General features: G+C 47.0%; 1 pseudogene; it reads left to right on the forward strand.

The window, feature by feature from the left end:
* The first annotated feature begins 660 nt into the window (after positions 1 to 660).
* Positions 661 to 1,553, forward strand: LOC135383552 (uncharacterized; annotated as a pseudogene).
* Positions 1,554 to 8,350: the final 6,797 nt, after the last annotated feature.

The following is an 8,350-nucleotide window of genomic DNA, read 5'->3' on the forward strand; positions in this document are numbered from 1 at the left end:
GTAAAAATGTTGGTTCTTGCTGAAAGTTGCTGTTGTAGTGCTCGATCACGTGACGGCATTCAGCGCGCTGATTGCATGGGCGATTGACGTCATCCCAATGGGATGACCAGACGAGTTTTCTATATATGCGTACGTTTTCTTGGTTTGACGCCAGGTGTGCCAGCGTCGGCGTGAACCGCGATGTTTAAAATTCGAGTTTACGAAAACTACGAGGTGTTGAAACATGCATTTCAGTATGTGAAGTTGCTTTTGTGTATTCTATCGGTAGCCACTGCGGAAAAGTCTTTCCAGCTTCTGGACAGAGACCCTTTAAGACCGCCCCCCCCTCCCATGACAGGCCCTTAAATCCGCCCCTGCACCAGTCGTCATGTGTATGATCGCGAAAAGGATGGTTTTCAGGTTCGTGCTGTCCATGTGCTCGTTGCGGCGTTCTGTTTTGCCTCAGAGTTATGCAACATTGGATTAACAATGTCGAAGAAGTGCGTGTTTAATCCCGACTGGACAAATCCGGACATTTCCGGTTATGCAAGCTGCGTAAGGTCAGTCCCAAATGACTCACACAGTGCTCGTTGTTCGTGGTGCTGCAAGAAGTCCTCACTAAGCAACATGGGGAGTCGAGCGATATCTAGCCACATAGCAAGTAATAAACATCAAGCTGCCATGACGTCATGTGAGAGCGCTTCACGAGTAAGCGTTCAGTCGTCTTTCAAAGCAAACGCTTCGTCGTTGCCGTCTCCGTCAGGAACGCAGGCCTCGCCACGTACAGGTGCTAACAGCAGCAACTTGCGTCCGACTTCGTTACCCGCTGTCGCTGTTCCGAAGCCCACGATCGGTGGATTTTTACTGAGGAAAGATGTCACTAAAAGCGCGGATCCTGTGGTGTATGAACACGATAATGGTCCGTGGATCATTCCGGTCCGCTGCGACGTCGGCTCAGCGCTTCCCACTGATGTTTCCCGAGTGTGAAATCGCCAACAAAATTCAGGTGGGGAAAGACAAAACTTTGCTATCGCATTGCGTCATACTTCCAAAAAGAGCTGCTGTCGCGTCTCGCTTCTGTGCCGTACGTCGTAGTTGCATTCGATGTGTCATTGAACAAGGTCACTGAGAAGGAACAGATGGACGTCCTCGTCAGGTATTGGGGCTGAGCTGACTCCACGCTAGGCACGCAGTACCTGACCTCCTGTTTCTTGGCCCATACCCCTGCAGAAGATTTGCTCTCTGCGTTGAAGAAGGCCTTGGAAAGCATAAGCACCGCGAAGATACTGCAAGTGTCGATGGACTGCCCAAACGTAAATTTAAAGTTCCTGAGGCGCCTCAAGGAAGAGCTTACAGGGTCTGATGTGACCCATCAAATCATCGACGTTGGGAGCTGCGGACTTCACGTCATGAACGGTACTTTCAAAACAGGACACGCTAAAACCGGCTGGGATTTGGTCGTGTTTCTTGGCGGCAGCTACAACCTGTTCAAGTGTATCCCGGCATGTCGGGCAGATTACATCCACTACACAGGAGGTGCTGTGTTCCCTCTGAAGTTTTGTGCAGTACGGTAGTTCGAAAACAGCCTCGTTATTTCAAGGGCGCTTGCGGTTCTTCCTAACTTGATTAATCACGTCGAGGGCACAAAGAAAACAAACAAGAAGCCCACGTGCACCAGCTACAGTGTTGTTGAGAAGGCAGTGAGTGAGCAGGTGCTACCAGTTAGACTAGCATTCATGCTTTCAGTTGCTCACGAGTTTGAGCCCTGTTTGGTCGAGTTTCAGACGGACAAGCCGATGGTTCCTTTTCTTGCTGCAGCAATAGAAATAGATGATAGAGACAGAGCTGCTGATACAATTTCTAAGTTATTGAAGATTGATCTGGAGGACCCTGAGAACATTGTTACAGTGGCCGCGTTCAACATCGGCCTTGCTGCGAAAACCGAGCTGCGCAAGATCCCGAAATAATCTCAGCTTACTGTGCTCTTCTTCAAAAAGGGTGCATGTCTTTCATAAAAGCGTGTGCAAACAAAGTGGTAAAGAGGTCACCACTTAAGTACGAGCTGATTAAGGGTGCAGGCTGCCTGGATCCGCTGTGTGTACTGTCCCCGGATGCTGGTCAGGAGCAGTTAACCGTTGCCCTTCAGGTACTCACGGAGAACAAGTGGCTAACTGGTTTGGGAGCAGAACAGGCGCACCGATCTTACGTCAAGGTGTGCGCACTAAGCTCCACATAGATGCGTCTAAACGAGGTCAACAGTAGACAGCATAGGCTCGATACGTTGCGCCTAGACAACTGTGGGAATGAAAGACCTGTCTTTCATTTCTTGTCATTAAAGACCTGTCTTTCATTCATAGCTCTAAGGTCATTTGTAGAGATCGTCCTGTGTATGTCCCACGGCAATGCAGCCGTGGAAAGAGGATTTTCGGTTAACAAGGAGTGCCTTGTGGAGAATTTGAAGGAGGAATCTTTGATCGCGCAGAGGGTTGTGCATGATGCTGTTTTGGCGGCCGGTGGTGTGGAAAGGGTGGAGATTACGGAAAACACGATTGAACTGGTCCGTGGTGCAAACAGGATATGGAAGGAAGAACTCGAGAAGAAGAAATAACAGTTCAGTGCATCTGAGGCCCAACGACAGAAAAAGAGGGTTGCTTGCATGATATATGAGCTTGAAGAAAAGAAGCAAAAGCTCCTCGGTGAAGCACAGCATGAGGCTTCCCTTCTCTAACAAAAGATCGACTCACTCAAGCAGTAACACCTAACAGATGTGTGCCAAAGATCTAACCGATGTTAGACCTAACCAATTACAATAAACGTGTGGTGAACGCACTCATTTGTATGGGATTAGAGCGCGTTGGTTTGTCAGGGGATTTTATCGTGACAATCAGTGAAAACCTGGAAAAGTCAGGGAATTTAAAATGTGAAGTTTGGTAGACACCCTGATTTACTTTGCCTAGGGATCATGAAGAAGCTTCTAAATCTCTGGCTTAAAGGTCCCCAACATGCTAGGCTTCCATCGCATATATTACTGGAAGCATCGGAAAGAAATTTCCCTCTCGAGCCCTTCATTCCGGTTGAATTTAACAGTAGAACGAGAAGTTTTTCGGAGCTGGACCGATTTAAGAACACAGAATTCAGGCTGTTTTTGCTCTACACAGGTCCAATGCTTTTTCAGCCAACACTTCCCCAGGATTTTGCTTGCCGTTTCCTAACTCTGCACAGCGCCGTCACAATTTTGTGCTCCCCGTATTTGTGCTCACGTCTTGTAGACTATGCAAAGAATCTTCTCAGGTATTTTGTAACAACGTATACCAAGCTGTATGGAAGTGACATGGTCTCATACAATGCCCATGGTCTGCTCCATCTTGCAAATGATGCACGTGTTCACGAGCCCGTTGATGCTTGGCCAGCTTTCCCCTTTAAGAATGACGTGAGTTCGTTGAAACAATGCATAAGAAAGTCAGAGAAGCCGCGCGAACAGCTCTGCAACAGGGTAGCTGAACAGAAAGGAACGGCCTCTGCATCGTCTTGCAAATCAGCAACTCTCAATTTTTTCTCAATTTTCACGGCAGCACTCCAAGGGTCCCCAGTATAGGGGCATCGTTTGACAGTGCCTTTATCCTTCAAGTTAACAGGAGAGATTGCTGTTGCGTGATAAATGATGGATCTATCATACATGTTGGTAATTTTGCATTTGACGGCAGAGGAGAGCCTTGCCTCATTGGGCGGGACTATCCTGATGTTCTGGAGCTCTACTGAGTCCCGTGTAGCTCTTCAATACTCGGCATCAACTTTGTGTCTCGGGTTTAGGACATTAAGTCATGGCATCTAAAAACTGTTTGTTGTAAATATGTGAGACTGCCTTACAAGCATGGTTTTCCATACCTCTGATTGAAAGGCCAAAACTAAATTTTCTCACTTGGTGCTGAAATCCCTCTGCAGTGTTCTATGAACAGTTATAAGCATATTTCCAATACCAATGTATATTACCTAATCTGCACTATGTATCATTGAAGAGCAACGAAAAGGTGGTGAACAGAAGGTGGTGAAGAGGAGTCCTACATCCACTGTTGTGCAAAAAGACAGAGGTAGAAGGAAGGAGAAGATATCTTTAAATGAAGAAGCCTGTGAACAGTCACAGTCCTCTTCCCAGAAGGAGGGACCCCTTCAGGAGGAGAACGGGACACTTACTGGTGACGAGTGCAGCAGGTCACCACTTCCGTTCCCACCTACACCACCACCCATGACGTCAAGTCACCCTGCTAGAGGTGGTACGTAATACTGGTCCCAATGGAGGCATTTGCAGCCTTAGAGCTTGATTACCTAATTAATGCTTTGTATGTCTTTATTTAAATTTTCAGCATATCGTTTTGTGTTGCAAGGTACTGGGCACCCACCAGACCTTCCTGCCCATCCCTAACATTACCACCAAGGTAATTTATTTTCGTTCGTAAGAAACTGGTAGTCTGTATGCACAGAACCCGCTTGCATCCCCCCCAAAATTTTGCCGAGGCCCACAAAAAGTTTATTTTCATGCATTGCAGATATAATACCCTCTTCCCCAATTTTTCTCGACACCCAATACTTGAAAATCTGCGTTATCCACTATCCCATTGTGATGTGCAATTCATTGTGTTGCATTTGTCTTTTTTTCCTCAGGTTTGCCACACAGCGCCCAGAACATGGGACATCTACGCCTTCCGTCAAGTGACCATGACACACGACACATCAAGGTGATTCCCTGTACCGGGGCCAAACCTTTCTCGTATAATCATAAGAAGACAGTCACTTCAGCCGCAACATTCCCTAACTGTATGGGCAATAGGGTGCTAATGGTTTTAGTCAGGGATTATTTTGGAAGATGAAGATGCTATACAATTATCACCCCATGCATTTCCTATGGCCTGTATACCTCCCACAAACCGCCATGCTTTCCGCGGTCTGCTTCACGTTCACATTCTCACGTATAGGTGGCTCTGCCTCAAAACCTAACGGGATCTAGTCCATTTGTTTGTTGGTTTTGGTTGTTCCATGAGATTTCGTTTTGCTTCGTCGCCAGGCAGTGCCACCTATACGTGGTGATGTGAAAGTTAAGCAGATAGAGGGAAAAATGGCGGTTTCCGCGCGATATACCGTAGGAAATGTATGGGGTGTGAAATTGCTTTGCTTCTAACTTTTTCCTACAAAGTTATAGCATTTGAAAAACACATGGACAAACTTCAGGTGAATGACAGTCAGTCTGCAAAATTTGAAGTGCCAGAAATGTTATGTTATTGTGTACGACTCCACCGAACCGTAACCTTAGCTAACTTCACCCTGTATAGGTATATGTGAGGTTTGTGTGGTACAGATCATTGTATCATTTTTTTCATCATTTTCGTTTTAGACTTAATATGGTTCTAGTGAGCAATTCTTTTGGAAGGTGGAGATGCACTGTTTTCAGATGAAAAGCAGAAAAAGTTAGGACAAATGAGAAAGGTATATACATACTTCAAATTGTGGTTATTTGTTCTGTGTTTACTTTTTGAAAGTACATATGAGCTGCGAGCCTTGCAGTCTTGTACGTCATGTGATATGACATCTGGAAATATATATTTTATTGAAATTGTGTGGGTTTGGGTCATTATTGTACACAATATGGCGAAGCTGAGCTAATTTGGGAGCCGGCAAGGTTTATTCCAAGAGTAAACTGGATTGAGCGCAGCCTATACAAACGCGGAGAGCTCCGTCCCGCGCAGATCCCGCATATTTCGCCGTCACCGTCCGTGAACGTCACAGGGATGTCCGGGGAGCTGACAAGACGTTATCCGAGGGACGTCTTTTGTCCCGCTAGACCCGTTTCGCAGGATGTTGTGAGATGCCGTTTAAGACGTCGGTGGGACCTCCGTGGGATCGTTTTGTTCGGTCAGGGTGGGCTGTGGCACGCGCTCTCTCCTGGCCATTCAGCGTGGCCTGGTGCTCGGCCCACTCCTGTACAGTCTCCCTGTATTGCATGGAAGCTCGCCACCCTCAGAGCCCAATCCTCAGTATCTTCTAGGCCGTTGCCTCCGTGTGTGTCTAGGCTTGTCGGGGCCGGCGCACACTCGCTTGCTCATGGCAAAAGGAACAGACGCACTGCTTGTCATCCGGCGCTTTAACGACACATGCCGTCACTATTTCTGTTTGTTGGCATATCATCGGCGCCACCCCTCATTACTGAAGTTTTCCCGCCGGACGAATAACAAGTTCCAGTCCTCCATTCAGCAACTGTCCGGTCCTGCATTCAGCAACCGAAACCCCACCTGCCCACTTTTCAGATTGAGCCACAAGCAACCTCACCTACCACATTGGTTTGTTGACACTTTACCTTGGGCGCGTTGGTACAGATCGATTTTTAGAGAAGCTCGGCTAACGAAGGACCAAAGGCTAGACGACACAGACACAGCTCATACATTCAACAAGAGTTTACTGAAAAACGACAGCCGGTTTTTTGACTGACAGCAACGAAATTTGCTCGTCAATCAGGTCCAGGGATGCCATGCTCACGCAAGAGTTCCCCTTTTGCTCAATTAGGAATGACCCATACACCTCTCTGTCAATTATTTTACCTTAGCTCATGTAACAAAATGCCGTTGCAGAGCAGGGCTAGAGGGAGCTCAGGTAAGATTAGGCACAGGCAAAATAATTGAGAGAGGTGTGTCAGTTAATTCTGATTCAGCAAGAGGGGGCTCCTGCATCAGCTCTGCGTGCATCAATTGAGCCAGAAGGAATCTTCGTTCCTGTCTGCATAAAAACCGGATGTCGTGTGTCAGTAAACTGTTGTTGAAAGTATGAGCTGTGTGTGTGCTGCCCTGTCTTCGTTCTTTCGTTAGTCCCGCTTCTTTAAAGGTGCGACGTCACTGTGCCGGTCGCTTCCCTTCGCTGTGCTTTGTCTATGGCTCACTATGCCTATTGGCCTTTCCTATGAGCATAGTAAGGACGCACCTTAAGAATACACCTTGGACCTTCCGTCTACCATCCATTTCACTTTCCGACCTCAGTTGCCTCGCGACGTAAACACCCAATTATTATTATTTCACTTTCCCTTCCCGACTTGAAGAGAAAATGTGACGTTGCTGCAACTGTGTCCCAAGCTCCAATTTAGGGTATGATAATCTACCACTACGCCGACTTCGCTCCTACCACCTTGCTTTGATCACTGAATTGCTACCACCATCATCATATTTCCTTCTCTAAAACTGACTCTAGAGCAGCGCCCACCTTGCTCTGCGGCAGCAGCCTTACCTCGTCATCGTTTCTTTATGTGTGTAGCGGAGCTACGTAGTATACTCACGACAGTCACCGCTACGCTCTACATATGTGATGTTGATTTGAAAGTTGTGCTTTAGAGTGGATGAGACTCCCCTATGCCCAAACCTTACAAAAGGGAAACGGGTGCACCAATCGACGAACTTTCTTTTTTACAAGTATCTGTGCGATACCACCTACAAGCGGCGCACCGTGTGAATGAGTGGCAGGCGCTCATTACTTAAATAAAAATTCAAATGAGTTTCGTAAAAAATATAACTTCTAAAGCAGGGCGCTGTCGACATTAAAATGGGTACTACCCCTTTTGGGACCTTCAGTGGACAACTTTTAGAGAAAAATCTGCCACCGAAGCCGGTCATTTGTTGCAGTAATTAATTGGTTTCGGTTTACATATTTGTGTCGCGGCTGGTCGCGGTGAAGCGCAAAAGGACGTAATTCATTGATGTAATTCATTGGTGTAAGGACATAATTCATCGGTAGATAAGGGGATGGAACAGCGCCCTTTTGCGCTTCACTGCGACCAAGTTACTGTTAACTCGCTTTTCACTCACGTCCACATATTTTCTTGCTTTCTCTCCGGTTCCTCCATGGCATTTTTTGCCATAAAACGTGATATTCGGTCAATGACAGTATTTTATTCAGGAACTAAGAACCGCTGCCATTGAAATGAAGCTGAACCATTGTGCGCCCACAGGGAGTAAGATGCAAAGCGTTCGAGCAGACCTCTACCAGAGAAACGTCATCATGACGTTAGTAGACAGACTGAAACCGAAATAAACCGGAAGGAGAGGGCTGGCTTCCACGAACGGGCACTTGTTCGCTGCCTCCCATTTAAAGCAAAGCAGGACCGAGGGCGCGTCCCTTTAAGGGACCATATCGTCATCCCCTCATGACCGTGGCTTTCGTGCGCGACCTTGTTCACCTCTGGCTTCGAGCGTAGTTTAATTATACCAAATTTGTGGCGCTGTCGAACACTATGAGGTCATTTGTTTACAAACAGGTAGTGGTCTATTGTTGGACATAAACGAAAACGATCTAAGCGTGTTGCACTCCTCCGCCGGCAACTCAATGTCTATAACCCAAC

The sequence above is a fragment of the Ornithodoros turicata genome, chromosome 1 (genome assembly GCF_037126465.1).
Source record: "Ornithodoros turicata isolate Travis chromosome 1, ASM3712646v1, whole genome shotgun sequence".
Classification (NCBI taxonomy): domain Eukaryota; kingdom Metazoa; phylum Arthropoda; class Arachnida; order Ixodida; family Argasidae; genus Ornithodoros; species Ornithodoros turicata.